The following is a 15,906-nucleotide window of genomic DNA, read 5'->3' as shown; positions in this document are numbered from 1 at the left end:
CTTATAAGAGGCCAGTGGTCCTGGATGGCATGAGGACAGAGTAACATAATGGATTCCCCACCCCAATCCCAGGCCCGGTCGGACATTACATAGAAACAGAACAAATAAGGCAGAGTGCCAGGATGGCTTAGTTATGTGTCAATGTTCCCATGGGATAGTGGGACCTTCTTTTGCTATTCACGTTTACTCAAGGCAGTTTACATTCTCTGTGAAACTCAAGGTGATATTTCTGGGCTCTGGCTTACCCCTGTTCAAGTGCTTTAAAGATGTGAATTATTACCTTACTCATCTTTCTTATTGATTGGGAGTCACAAATTAAAAGAGGAGAAAAGTTTGATTCAATTTTGTATCCAGAATGCAGACACAAGTAGGTGGCTTTTATGAGTTTTCCTTTCTTCTTTGACATATATATTTACCTCCCCCTGCCTTCCCTGCCTACATACATCCTCACTAGCTATGTGAGGAAGCATCTCAATCATAGGCTTTGGACTAAGTATGGAAAGTCCTTGAAAGCTTTTGTGGGAAATGAACTGATGGCAAACAGGAAATCTGTTCCATTGGGCCAAGGGATTTCATCATCCTCTCTGGGGTCTCATGCAACAGCAAAGCATCGAGTGAACTGGAATCAGAGCTGAAAAGAGCTGAATTCGTCTAAACACCTTACAGAGTCACTGGGGGGAGGGTAACTTGGCTCATTCATCAGTATTTATAGATCTTGGGAAGAGGGAATTGGACTTAGATTTGGGGAAAATGTAAAACTCTTTTAATGACCCCAGACTTTCCAAAGAAGCAAAAGCTTGTCTTTTAATGCCAATAGTTTTCTGTTATTTATACAACTCAAAGCCATGTCACATAGAGGACTCTAAAAATTGAAAACAGGCATCCTAAAGATGTTGACGGAAAAAGAACTAGTGGGCATGCACAGTCTGCCTGCCAAATATAGCAAAATGAAATGAAAAGAAGATTATCAAGAAAATACATCCTAGCAAAGGATGAGGCTCTGTTAACAGCAAGGGCAAAGTCAAACAAGTGGATAGCCAAAGTCTTTCCCTGATTTCCTTGAGATACCAAGAAAAAGCCAATGGTAGCTTCTAGCATATTGTGTGAACTTATTTTGATGCCCTTATTGACAACCATAGACGGAGTTGTAATGCACTGGCAGGTTCTCATTGAAGCAAACATCTAAATTGATAAGATCAATTGTCCATTTGAGTACTTGAGAATATAGAAAACATAACTTCTCCAAATCTATACAAAATCACTTTATAAATGATATTATATATTCCCAATGTTGAAGTGAGAATGCCTAGAGTACTTTGTTTATCCTTATATCCTCAACAACCTCATTTGTGTATTGTGTACTTTGTGTATTGATTTGTGTACATTTGATCATCCAGTAATCTACTAAGATTATGGGCAAATCCCTTGAGAGTGGAAACCTTTATCTTATTCATTTTTATGTACCTTCTCAGTTTCGGATCTTTCAGAGTAGGAACTCAAAAAATATTTGTTGAAAAAAAATTTATATAATTTGAAATGAATTGGATACAATAGATTAAATTTAAATAATAGAAAGTTCCATTATTAAAGAATCTGAATTTGAATCCTGGCTCTGTGATTTACTGCTGATACGATCATGGGTAAGTAGCTTCTCTCTTGGTTTCCATTTCCTCAAATGTAAAATGAATGGGCTAGATTAGAAAACTCTGTGATCTTATCCAGTTCTACGTACCATGATCCCATAAAATAATTTTCTGTACTCTTTGCCTGAAGAGCACAGTCCTAATATTCACCTTCCTTTTGATGGACTTACAGGAAGAAGTTTTTTCCTGACAAAAAGAAAAAATGAAAAATAGAAGAGGTGAGAAAAGACTTTTGAAAAACCCATCTTCTTGATATGGCATCCTCTCTGCACTATCTCCAGAACCTGGCACTTACAGGTTTGTAGATTGGTTCCTGCAAGGCAGAGGGAAAGGTGGGGAAGGGGAAGGACTTCTGCGCTTCTATATTCTGGGGTAACCTGTAAGTCTAAATTCCTATAACCATAATTCATAAGCTCCCATGATAATTTAAAGTTTCAGGGGTCTTCAAACTATGGCCCGCAGGCCAGATGTGGCAGCTGAGGATGTTTATCCCCCTCCCCCAGGGCTATGAAGTTTCTTTATTTAAAGGCCCACAAAACAAAGTTTTTGTTTTTACTATAGTCTGGCCCTCCAGCGGTCTGAGGGACAGGCAACTGGCCCCCTATTTAAAAAGTTTGAGGACCCCTGGTTAAACTATGACTTTCTATCAATAGTGAGCCAGTGAACACAATTAGCTCAAAGCACTAGTGGATATTAATAGCATATTGAGAACAGTAGTTACAAAACCTTCCCTTTCTAAACTCCCATAAATACTATGGAAAGAGGCCCATATGTAAGAAATACATGTGGCCAGGGCAGGTCCCATTTCTAGCAGTTTACATCCTCCAAATCCTTTCTCAAGTGTAGAGTCATCTGCGTGCCAGCATCGCCTGCTTGGAAGAGTATTTAGGTGGGCTCTCTAAGCCTGCTACTCTTGGATTTAGTCTTCATCTTGGAGGACTAAAAGAACTCCCACTCCCTGAAGCTGCTTCCTGTCTGAATGAATGGAGCATTTATTAAGTACTTATTGTGTACAAAGCACTGTGGTGAGCACTGGGAATACAAATAAAAAAAAATACAGGAAACAACACAAAGAGAAGGTTTCAGCTACAAGTCAAAAGAAAAGCTCATCTAGTTGTTAGAGTAACAGCAGAACACATGGTCAGGTCCCTTCTTTCATATTATTCTACTTAAAAAATTGTACCAGTTTCTGATATGGAATCATTGGACAGGATCAAGGACTTTCATTTCTTGGTCTTGAGTAGTCGTGTCCCTATATGCTTCCCGCAGAAGGGGTCCCCAGAATACATCTTCACAGGGACTGCTCCCCAGGCGGATAGCTGAGGGCATTGGGCTGGAAGCAGAACACTTCTCGGCTCTCTTGGTTTCAGGATCCTCATCAGGGTCTGATGATGGTCAAAGTGGTAGTGATGGTTTGACTTGTTTGGCACATACTGCCTCCTGTTTCTTCCTACAGTACATGGCAGCTTCAGCTAGCCTTTCTTGCCCTGTGGGTGGTAGCTGGGTAGTTGGCAGTCGAGGCTGGCCCCTTCACCACCACGTCCTCAGGTGAGATCTAGGTCCCCTGCTGGGTGTGCCATTTCTCAGTCATTGATCAGGTAGCTCTACTAAAAAAAATGCCATGGCTAATGGGTGGTAGGGGAGAGGGGAACTCCCCCTTCTCCCTCGGGGCATGTAGTCTGTACTGCACTAAGTGTTTCCCCCCACCCCCTGGGATGCCTCTGGTGGTGAGCTCAGAATTGCAAGGTCTGTCAGGAGCATGTATTCGTATTTCGGAAAAACAGATTGTTAACATATTAATACCTTATTTCCTTCTTTGTCTTCAAACTTGGCTTGCTTGCACCCCTGTCACTGTTTCTATTCACATGCTTTGGACACAAGAAACTGTGGTGATTGGGTCTAACTCTAAACTAGTGTTGACATAATTACAGTTCTCCTAGTTTTGTTGGGCATTTGTCCTGAACTTTCCAGGGCCCAGGTCCACAGTTCATATTCTGTCTGTCTGTCTGACTCTGTCTCTGTCTCTATCTCTCTGTTTCTCTCTCTCTCTCTCTCTTTCTTTCTCTCTCTCTCTCTCTCTCTCTCTCTCTCTCTCTCTCTCTCTCTTCCTCCCTCCCTCCCTCTGTGTATACCTCTGTCTCGGTCTGCCTCTGTCTCTCTGTCTCTTTCTGTCTCTGTATCTCTGTCTCTGTGTATGTCTGGGTGTGTCTTACTGTCTTTCTCTCTGTCTCTCTCCCCTCTCTTTCTCCCCTTCCCTCTTCTTCTAAATTGCTTAACCATTTCAGGAGAATGGCCCACTATTATACTCATGAAGAAAACTTCCATCTGCCCATGCTTCAGGGCCTTGAACACCTCCTTACTCACTGAGGTAAGTGCTTTGGAGTGCTTGGTGACTTACTAAACAACTTCTGTCATCTAAGTTCCACAGCACTCAGGAAGAGGATGAGAAATCGACCACTGCCTGCCGAGCCTTTGTCAGGCACCCCAGGAGAAGCCATGAAGATTTGTGGACTTTCCATGTCCTGAAGGTGTTGGGCATCATCACAAGGTCCATCATTTTGCTTTTCTTTTGGACGGGAGGGAGCTCACTAGCATACTCACCCTGTCCTTCTGCCTTTAATGTCAGCAGAGGTGGGCTGTGTGAGTCCAGGGTTAAAGACCTAGGCTTTGGTGGTCTCCTTGTAACTGCCTTAGCAGTAGGATAAGCTTTGATTCATTTTGAAAGCATGCAAACTAGAGGAAAATCAGAGGAAAGTATTTAGCCCTTCAAATCAAAGCAAGCAGTGTGCCAGTAACAACAACAGCGAGCGACCCCATGATATGTATTTTTCTTAGTTGGTTTCCTAACTTTAAGTGCTTTGCTGATGAGTTAGGTACAACAATACCATTGGTCTACTGATCACCCTTGGACTGCCTCCTGTTTCTTCCTACAGTACGTGGCAGCTTCAGCTAGGCTGACTTTCTTGCCCTGTGGGTGGTAGTTGGGTAGTTGGCAGTTGTTGGAGATGGTTGGCCCCTTCTCCACCACGTCCTCAGGTGAGCTCTAGGCCCCCTGCTGGGTTTGCATCTCTTACTCATCGATCAGGTAGCTCTGCTAAAAAAATAGGTGATATCAAGTCCTTTCTTTGGCAATGTGCATTAAGCTGATCAAAGGAGGCAAGTAAATATCACTCTAGGCGGAATGAGCTTGTCTTGTACCAGAGCAAGTCCAAAGTCCCTCTAGACCAGGGGTCCTCAAACTGCCACGGGCTAGATGCGGCAGCTGAGGACGATTATCCCCCTCCCCCAGGGCTATGAAGTTTCTTTATTTAAAGGCCCACAAAACAAAGTTTTTGTTTTTCCTCTAGTCCGGCCCTCCGACAGTCTGAGGGACAATGAACTGGCCCCCTAATGAAAAAAGTTTGAGGACCCCTGCAGTCTAGACTATTGTGCCAGGACTCGACTCTACACGGACTTAATGCTGGACTGAAGTAACATCCATCCTGAATTCTTAGACTCCAGGATTTCTGAGGGTGAGGGTCCCATACTGGGAACTCCACTCCCTGCAGCTGTCTAGAACAGAAAAGGATGTAGGAAAAGGCTAAAACCTCAGGCCCATTTCTCAAAACCACATGCCCTAAGTGGGGCAGAGGGGAATAAGGAAACAGTCCTTAAGCTTCTCCCTTTACCACATAATATCCCTTCCCATGAGTGGAACCCTTCATTCTCAGTGAGTGAAAGTTTTAACTCTCAGATGGACAGGATCAAGAAAAGGCTCAAGCATGGTCAGTCAGGTGCTTTTAAAGACACTTTGAGCTGTGTAGTTCTGCTCACATGCTAAAGGTCTCCCCTGTTCTCTTGCATCTTCCACAGGGGACATAAGCTCTCCCAATTTCAGAAATTTGCTGTCTCCCACAAATATGCAACATAATGAGGAGGCTAATGAATACATAGTATAATGATCATTAAAGACTGAAAATATTACAAAATAAAGTGGGGTATCAATTTTTCAGTTTTACACCTAAACTTTAGGAAAATCACTTTGGTGACTGAATAGATAATGAGTTGGAGTAGAGTGAGACTTATGTCAAGTAGACCTGTCAGCAGACTATTGCAATAGTTCAGGCACAAGGCAATGAAGTAATGAGGGAGAGTTGGAAGGGGATGTAGGTATGAGCTAAAGAATAAGTTCAGGCAGCGTATCAGTGATTGGATAGTGATGGTGGCAATGACAGGGAAAGTAAGTAGCATGGAAGCAATACTATTAAGATAAAATCAATGGAATGTGTTACTAGATTGGATATGAGGGATAAGAGATAGGAATTCAGGATAATTTCTGGCTTGTAAGTTTGGGGGACTGGGGCACTGTATCCCTCTCCAGTAATAGGGATAATGTAGGGGGAAAGATAAAGAGTAGCACTGTGGACAGAGTGAGTTTAAGATGTCTAGTGAATGTTCAGTTTGACATGTATGAAAGGCCGTTGAAGGTCAATAGAGAGATTGGGACAGGATGGGCAAATTTGAGAATTATCATTATAGACATAGTAATTATGCCAATGAGAGCCAATGAGATCACCAAGTGAAGTAGTACAGAAGAAGAGAAGAGGGCCCAATATATTTAGTGGACATGATCTGGAGGAGAATCCAGCAGAGAAGACAGAGGAGGTCTAATAGGTAGGAAAAGAACCAAGTAAGATTGGTGTCCCAAAAACCTAGGGAGGAGAGAAGAGGAAGAGAGAGTAGTTAGCAGTGTCAGAAGCTGCAAAGAGCTCAAGGAGAAAAAGGATTGAGAAAATGTCATTGGATTTGGCAACTAAGCGATCACTGGAAACTTTAGAGAGAGTAATTTCTGTGGAAAGATGAGGTCAGAAGCCAGATTTTAAGGGATAAAGAAGAGAGGGAAGGGAAAGAAAGTTGAGGAACCTGTTGTATATAGCCTTCTCATTGAGTTTAGCTACAAGAGGCAGAAGATACATATGATGATAGTGAGGATAGAAGGATCAAGGGAGGGTTTTTTGGGATGGGGAGAAATGAGCATGTTTGTAGGCAACAGGGAAGAAACCATTAGAGAGGGACAAGTAGACATATTTCAGGAGATGATTAACATATTTCTCCATCAATTTTCTAGAATCCTGATTAGTCATCATATTCATCAGAATTCTTTAGTCTTTTAAAGTTGGTTGTTTTGAGGCAGCTAAATGGCACAGAGCATAGAGCACCAGCTCTGGAGTCAGAAGAACCTGAATTCAAATGTGGCCTCAGACACTTAAACACTTGCTAGTTATCTGATCCTGGACAAGTCACTTAATCCCAACTGCCTCATCCTCCCCCCACAAATGTTGTTTGTTTTCATAATGTTGTCACTGTATAAATTAGTCTCATGTCTCTTTATTATTCACTCTGTATCAGTTCATTTAATTCTTCATAGGTTTCTCTGAAACTGTTCTTTTCATTTCTTCTAGCATAATAGTATTCCATTTCATTATATGCCATAAGATTTTGGCTATTTTTTCACACAGTCAATGGGAACCCTCTTAATTTCAAGTTCCTTGTCACTAAAAAAGAGCAGCTATAAATATTTTTTGTATATATACATCCTTTTCCTCTTTCTTTGATGTCTTTTGGGTATGGGCCTCGTACAGGATCTGGCAGTCAAAGGGCATGTATTGTTCAATGACTTCTTAGGCATTGTTCCAAGTTGTTTTGCAGAATAGCTGGACCAATTCATAGCTCTTCTAACAATGCATTAATGGACCTATTTTCCTGAAACCTCTGCAACATTTTTAATTTTCTTTTTTTGAAATCTCTGATAATCTGACAGGTGTGAGTTGGAAATAGAGTTGTTTCAATTTGCACTTCTGTTGTTGTTAGGGATTTGGATCATTTTTGTATGGTTTTTGATAGCTTTGATTTCTTTGAAAATTGCCTGTTCATATCCTTTTCTTCTTTATCAACTAAGGAATGACTTAATCACACAAATTTGAGTCATTTTTCTACATACCTTAGAAATGAGACCCGTATCAGAGAAATTTGCTGCTACATTTCTTCCAGTTCTATGCTTACTTTTAGTTTTAGCTCTTTTAGTTTTGTTTGTGCTAAACCCTTTAAACTTTTTGCAATTTAAATTGTTGATTTTATTTTCTGTGATCTTTTTGTTCCTTGTTGGGTCATGAACACTTTTCCCACCCCTAGTTATAAAGGGCAATTTCTTCCTTGCTCCACTAATTTGTTTATTTTAAAAAATATTCTAAATAATGTTTCTAATTCTAAATTCATTTCTAATGCTAAGTCTAAATTAATTTCTAATGGATTGTAACAGAAAAATAAATTAAAAATAAAAATAACAGATGTTGTTAAAAACAAGACTTTTGATTTTTTTTTTGTACTACAGTCAGTTCCAGAAACTTTCTTCCTCACATTGACCAAGCCTTGGAACAAAGAAAATGAGGTAAGTAAAACTAATTAATACTGTGACCATGTCTGTCAGTGTATGCAGTATCCCATACTTGTTGTATCCCAGTATTCTACCAAGAAGAGGAAAATGTTGGAGTCAGAGTTGACTCTTTTATCATTTGTCCTGTGTGACAAAGACTTGTTAGTACATTTCTTTGAAGATTACCTTGTGTCATCTTCTAAAAATAACCAGGGAAAAGATGTGTTTGTGTGTGTGTATATGTGTGTAGGTTATACATAATGAAGGGTCAAAGAAGATGGAGTTCAATTATAAACACTCTTAAGAAAGTTCAAAATAGAATGGGAACCTGCTGACTCCTTTGTCCTATCATAATCCTCTTTTCCCAGAGGTTTCTCCTTTCTTTTCCTTGTTTGTGATATGTGTAGTCTTTTCTTAGGGAAGCCAGAGGGTTCAATAGAACCCCAGGCCTGGAGTTAGGAAGTCTTATCTTCCTTAGTTCAAATGTGACCTCAGACACTAACTTTGTGATCGTGGGCAAGTCACTCTGCCCTGTTTGCCTAAGTTTCCATAAAATGATCTGGAGAAGAAAATGGCAAACCACTTTAGTATCTCTGCCAAGAAAACCCCAAATGGGGTCATGAAGTGTCAGCCATGACTGAAAAATGACTAAACAACAAATTTTTTCTTACTTAGGTTTTTATTAATCTGAATTTGTCAATAAAGTATTTCCTATTTACACTTTAACATTTCATTAGGTTTATAATAGCAGAACTTTTCAATGCTGCCTGAAGTTTTTGTATTGCCCTCCAGTATCCAGTTTCATTATTGTTCATGATGTGTCCTTTTCTCTCTTTCCAGGGCCTCTATTCATTTTGAGATTATCTTGGTAGTGTAAATTGAATTTCTCCCAAACTGCCCTCCAGATTTTTCAGCAATTTTTTTTTGTCAAACAATGAGTTCTTACCACAATAACTAGGATCATTGGGGTAATCAAACTTGAGGCTAGTAAGCCCATTTGCTTTTGTATTCTGTCTCCCTAATCTTTTCCATTAATTGACATCTGTTTTTTTCACCAGTACCAAATCATCTTACTGTTTACTGCTTTTCACAGTATTGTTTGAGATCTGGCTCCTTTCCCAATTTTTTTATTTTTTGCATTGTTCTTCTTGACTTTTTTTTTCTTTCAGATGAATTTTGTACTGTGATTTTTTTTTTCTCATCTCTATGAAGTAATCTAATTTTTTGGTAGTTTGATTGACATGGCAATAAAGTTATGTAATTATCATATTTATTATATGAATTCTACCTATCCATGAGGAATTAACATTTCTCTGATTTGCTTGTGTTTTGAAACACTGTTTTCTGGTTGCATTCACATAATTACTGTGTTGTTCCTATCTCGGTAGATAGACTCCCAAATATGTGTTATATTTTGTACTTGTTAATGAAAACTAAATGGAATTTCTCTTTCTCTTTCTTCCTGCTGAATTTGGTTGAGAGTAAAGAGAAATGCTCATGCTGTGTGTGGATTAATTTCATATCACTCTAGTTTATCAACATTACATGTAATGTTTCTTGTTTCTTGGTTTTGAATATATATTATTTAGCACATTAATGGAGAGTCAATTTAATCTTGTGTTGTCTAGTATTGTTGTTTTGTCTTGTTTTTAAGAGAAATGCATATTTTGTAAAAAAAACACAACTTTTTTGTAATTTATATAATCATGATTTTTGTTGTTCTTGTTTATGTGGTTAATTATGTTTGTAGTTTTATTAATATTAAGCCAACTCAAAATTCCTGGTATAATTCGAGTCTGGTCAAAGTCTATAATCTTTGGGATACGTTGATGTAGATTCTTGGCTAAGTTTATTTCATACTTTTGCATCAGCATTTATTAAGAACATTGGTCTATTTTTTCCTTTCTCTCTTTTGACTTTCCCCGATTTACTTGTCAAGGCCTTATTTGCATCATAGAAAGAATTTGATAGGATCGCTTTTAAAATATTTTTACAAACAATTTACATAGCATTGGAATTGGAATTATTTTTTAAAGATCAGTAATATTTGTCATGTGTCTACCAGGCACTGTACTAAGTTCATAGGATACAAATACAAAAACAAAACAAAACCAACAAAAACAAAAGTTCTTGCCCTCAATGAGTTTACAGTAAAATGGGGGAAATAAATCCAACAAAAGTGAAGGGGAGAAGTCATGGAAATTGTACATACCTGAGGGTGGAAAAGCCAGAGATGTCCCCAAAGTAGTGCAGCTAGGGGAGAAAGGATATTTTTGGGGCTGAGCTTTCTCCATAATGGAACTGTTGTTCACAAGAATAAACTGCCAAATCTGAAGTAGTTTTAGAAAAAAAATTAATACAAAGCAAAATATTATTACTACATAACAAAAAATATCATTAGTACAAAACACAATGTTAGGGAGACCCAAAACAAGAATGTTTCAGGGAGATGAAGAACCTGGAGGAACTCTAAATTCCTTGTAGCCATCTCCAGGCTTCCTGGAGAGTTTCTGGGGTCAAGATGATATTCGAGGTGCAGTCTCTAGATCTAGACATCTATTAAATAGTATAATAATTTCAAGTTTTCCAAACAATATAATAAAGCAGCTTTCCACATACTTTTCCACAGAATACATTCTCATATTAGTGACAGCATGATTATAGAAGCCCAAAGCTGAGGTATGATAACAAAGAAGTCCCCTGACTCAATTGAGTCGTCTTTCTTATTGTCCGTCTTGTCTAAAGATTGATATAATTCATTTAATTAGGGGTAAGGGCCAGATAGGTGACTAATTTTTCCCAATATCTTATAGTCTAGAGAGCTCAATCTAAGTCTCAGGAGCTATAAGTCAGGGGACTAAAACTTACAACAGGAAACAAAAGTATTGGGGACACCAGTATCACAAAAATCATGATCCCTGCTTTGTCATGAAAGTTGAATAAATTTACTTGAGTCATTAATTCATTCCTCCCTTAAGGAAACAAATGTCATTTTACAGATTAAACTGCATTTAGACAGTTCACAATGGACCGACTCAGAGGGGAGATTTCTATATTACCCAGATAACCATGGAAACTAGGGTCAAGGAAATCTTCCTTCATCTGTCCTCAGCCAGAGTAGCTGACAAATAACTAAAACACTTTGGGAAACTCAATTTCTTTGAGTTACCTGCCAGTAACAAGACTCAATACAATTTAGTACAGCCTCCTAAATTTGGTTTTCCAAGAATTAGTTCATGTGGTGAAAATCAGCTCAGACCCTACAGAGCTAAATCTATTAATGACAGAGCTCTACGAAGAACATCAAATTAGGAGCCCATAATTCATCTGAAATTCACCAGAGATTTTCAGCTTTTACATACTGTTTGGTCTTTCGATCTTTACTTGAGTTTCACCTGATATGGACAATGCCATGGGATCCGTGAGAGCCTGACTTGAAAAATGAACTCTTCTGCTTCTTAATATTATCAGGAGAAATTTAAAAATAAGATGGAAAAAAAGATTAATTTTTTTACAATTATTAATACAAGTTTACTTGTAAAATCACTAATCTAATTTAATAATCTTATAGAAAGTAAGCCTAAGAATTCATTTAACTAGTTTCTTTGGATGCAGAGTTAACCACAAACTCATATTAAACATAGTAAAATCTTTCATACTTGCATTCCATTATAGTAATTTGGAGATGCTTTAGTATTAATTTATTAATTAATAGATTTAGTTTTGCAGCAACAAAAAACTTCTGTAGTTCACTTTATCTGATTATAGATATTTAGGAATTATAGAAAAATGGAAGGACATGGTTAATATGAAGACTGTCCCTTCAAGGGCTGAGCTGACATAAACATAACAGGAGAAAAACTTCCTTAAGTCTGTTTGACTTCAGGTGCTGTCATAATTGGTAGCAACTAGGTGATGTTGCAAGGGAATAGAGCAAGGGAATAGGCCTGGAGTCAGGAAAATATAAGTTCAAATTTGGCCTCAGATACTCACTAGTTGTATGACCCTGGGCAACTCACTTACCCTGTTTGCCTTAATTTACTGGAAAAGGAAATGGAGATCCACTTCAGTATCTTTGCCAGAAAAATTCCATATGGAGTCACAAAGAGTTGGACACAATTAAACGATTGAACAACAAATGTCTTAATTAACAGCTAATCATGCAGTTAAGTAGTCAGGTTCAAAATTAACCAGGTGAGAAAATATCCTGTTCAGAAAGGAAATAGCACAATAGGGAAACTGAGTCAAGAGGATCCATCTTTGCCTACTTAAGGTTGTTCCCTCAACTTTTCCAGGCATAGACATCCATGTTTAGAAATTCTCAGACTATATATTCTGTTTGGGCAAAAATATAACATTCCCCTTGATAGAGGTAAAATATTGGCTTAATGACAATTCAGATACCTGTACCTGAAATCAAAACTTAGAACAATATCAAATTATAGTCCCTAGAGATTTTACCTCAAATAGCAGAATTTCACTAATGACAGTTTTAGGGCTGGATTATTGTTATTTTTTCTCGTGTTGCAATAACAACAATGAACACATATAAGGACATCTTACTATCCTTCATTTATAAATTAAGAATAGTCACATTCTGGAATTTCTCACATAAATTATAGTTGATTTTACTATCCCAGAAAAATGCTAGCTACTATAAGCCTTCAAACTAACTAATTTTACCTACTAACTGTATTATTTATTAATCCCTACAGCAAAATGAAATCTTTGAATCTAATTGTTACTAAGTCAGCTCCAAGATATAATCTTATTATATACTCTTCCAGGCACACTTTCATCATTTTCATAAGTAATGGCCAAATTCACTCTTTACCATAAGCAAACTTATCTGTACAACTTCAAAAAATTGGTTGTCAGCAACTTCTCTCAGCACTGATGAGATTATTTTATTTTATTTTAATTTTTTAGGGTTTTTTATTATAGGTTTTTATTGACAGAACATATGCATGGGTAAATTTTCAACATAGTCCCTTGCACTCATTTCTGTTCCAATTTTTCCCTTCCTTCCCTCCACTCTCTCCCCTGGATGGCAGGCAGTCTCATACATGTTAAACATGTTAAGGTATATCTTAAATACATATATATGTGTATCTATGTGTACATATTTGTACAGTTCTCTTATTATACAAGAAAAATCAGATTCAGAAAGGTAAAAATAATCTGGGAAGAAAAACAAAAATGCAAGAAGTCCACATTTATTTCTCAGTGTTCTTTCTCTGGGTGTAGCTGGTCCTGTTCATCATTGATCAATTGGAATTGAATTGGATCTTCTCATTGCCAAAGATATCCACTTCCATCAGAATTTATTCTCATATAGTATTGTTGTTGAAGTGTATAATGATCTCCTGGCTCATTTCACTTAGCATCAGTTCCTGTAAGTCTCTCCGAGCCTCTCTGTATTCATTCTGCTGGTCATTTCTTACAGAACAATAATATTCCATAACATTCATATGGTATAACTTATTCAACCATTCTCCAATTGATGGGCATCCATTCATTTTCCAGTTTCTAACCACTACAAAGAGAGCTGCCACAAACATTTTTGCACATACAGGTCCCTTTCCATTCTTTAATATCTCTTTGGGATATAAGCCCAATAGTAACACTGCATAGTTTGATAATGTTTTGAGCATAGTTCCAAATTGCTCTCTAGAATGGTTGGATCTGTTCACAGTTCCACCAACAATGTATCAGTGTCCCAGTTTTCCCGCATCCCCTCCAACATTCATCATTATTTTTTCCTGTCATCTTACCCAATCTGACAGGTGTGTAGTGGTATCTCAGAGTTGTCTTGATTTGAATTTCTCTGATCAATAGTGATTTGGAACACCCTTTTATATGAGTAGAAATAGTTTCAATTTCACCATCTGAAAATTTTCTGTTCATATCCTTTGACCATTTATCAATTGGAGAATGGCTTGATTTCTCATAAATTAGAGTCAATTCTCTATATTTTAGAAATGAGGCCTTTATCAGAACCTTTAACTGTAAAAATGCTTTCCCAATTTATTGCTTCCCTTCTAATCTTGTCTGCATTAGTTTTGTTTGTACAAAGGCTTTTTAACTTGATATAATCAAAATTTTCTATTTTGTGATCAGTAATAATCTCTAGTTCTTCTTGGGTCACAAATTCCTTCCTCCTCCAAAAGTCTGAGAGGTAAACTATCTTATGTTCTTCTAATTTATTTATAATCTCATTCTTTATGCTGAGGATTTATGTAGATTTTTTTGTATCCTGCAACTTTGCTAAAGTTGTGGATTATTTCTAATAGCTTTTTAGTAGAATCTCTGGGGTTTTCTAAGTATACCATCATATCATCTGCAAAGAGTGATAATTTGGTTTCCTCATTACCTACTCTAATTCCTTTAATCTCTTTTTCAACTCTTATTGCCAAAGCTAGCATTTCTAATACAATACTAAATATTAGTGGTGATAGTGGGCAACCTGATCTTATTGGGAATGGTTTTAGTTTGTCCTCATTACATATGATGCTTATTGACGGTTTTAAATAGATGCTACTGATTATTTTAAGGAAGAGTCCATTTATTCATATACTCTCTTGGTTTTTTTTTTTTTTAATCGGAAAGGATGTTGGATTTTATCAAATGCTTTCTCTGTATCTATTGAGATGATCATATGGTTTTTGTTCATTTGGTTATTGATATAGTAAATTATGCTAATAGTTTTCCTAATATTGAATCAGCCCTGAATTCCTGGTATAAATCCTACTTGGTCATGGAGTATTATCTTGGGGATGATTTTCTGTAATCTTTTTGCATTCGTTAGGGAGATTGGTCTATAATTTTCTTTCTCTGTTTTCAACCTGCCTGGTTTAGGTATCAATACCATGTCTGTGTCATAAGAAGAATTTGGTAGGACTCCTTCAATCCCTATTAGCATTGGAGTTAATTGTTCTTTAAATGTTTGGTAGAATTCAGATGTAAATCCATCTGGTCCTGGGGATTTTTTCTTAGGGAGTTGATTAATAGCTTGTTCTATTTCTTTTTCTAAAACGGCACTGTTTAACCAATTTATTTCTTCTTCTGTTAATCTGTGCAAGCTGTATTTTTGAAGGTATTAATCCAGTTCATTTAAGTAATCAAATTTATTGGCATAAAGTTGGGCAAAGTAACTCCTAATTATTGCTTTAATTTCCTCTTCATTAGTGGCAGGTTCTCCCTTTTCATTTTTAAGACTAACAATTTGATTTTCCTCTTTCCTTTTTCTAATCAAATTTACCGAGGGTTTATCTATTTTGCTTGTTTTTTTTTTTATAGAACCAACTCTTAGTTTTATTTATTAATTCAATAGTTTTTTTTTTTACTTTCAATTTTATTAATCTCTCCCTTTATTTTTAGAATTTCAAGTTTAATGTTTGACTGGGGGTTTTTAGTTTGCTCTTTATCTAGCTTTTTTAGTTGCAAGCCTAATTCATTGATTTTTCTCTTTCTCTATTTTATGCAAGTAAACCTCTAGAGATATAAAATTCCCCTTTATTACCGCTTTGGCTGCATCCCACACATTTTGGAACTGAATTGGATCTTCTCATTGCCGTCTCATTATTGTCATTTTCTTGGGTGAAATTATTAATTGTGTCTATGATTTGCTGTTTCACTCAATCATTCTTTAGGATGAGATGATTTAGTTTCCAATTATTTTTTGGTCTATTTTACCCTGACTTTTTATTGAATGTAATTTTTATTGCATCGTGATCTGAAAAGGATGCATTTACTATTTCTGCCTTTCTACATTTGAATTCAAGGTCTTTATGTCCTAATATATGGTAGCTTTTTAATATAATATAATATAATATAATATAATATAATAGC

The 15,906-nt window shown here is 37.0% G+C and overlaps 1 long non-coding RNA gene across 1 annotated transcript in view; it reads left to right on the top strand.

Annotated features, from left to right (window-relative positions):
• The window catches only part of LOC111721656, a 68,001-nt gene that overhangs the window by 12,988 nt on the left and 39,107 nt on the right, over positions 1-15,906 (top strand). The window contains exons 2-4 of the long non-coding RNA XR_004230460.1: positions 1,816-1,940; positions 4,064-4,191; positions 8,014-8,070. This is a non-coding gene — a long non-coding RNA (uncharacterized LOC111721656). The remainder of the gene's footprint in view (positions 1-1,815; positions 1,941-4,063; positions 4,192-8,013; positions 8,071-15,906) is intronic.

The sequence above is a fragment of the Sarcophilus harrisii genome, chromosome X, assembly GCF_902635505.1.
Source record: "Sarcophilus harrisii chromosome X, mSarHar1.11, whole genome shotgun sequence".
NCBI classification, from domain to species: Eukaryota; Metazoa; Chordata; class Mammalia; order Dasyuromorphia; family Dasyuridae; genus Sarcophilus; species Sarcophilus harrisii.
The sequence above is the reverse complement of the archived record's forward strand: the minus strand, read 5'-3'. Positions and strand labels throughout refer to the sequence as shown.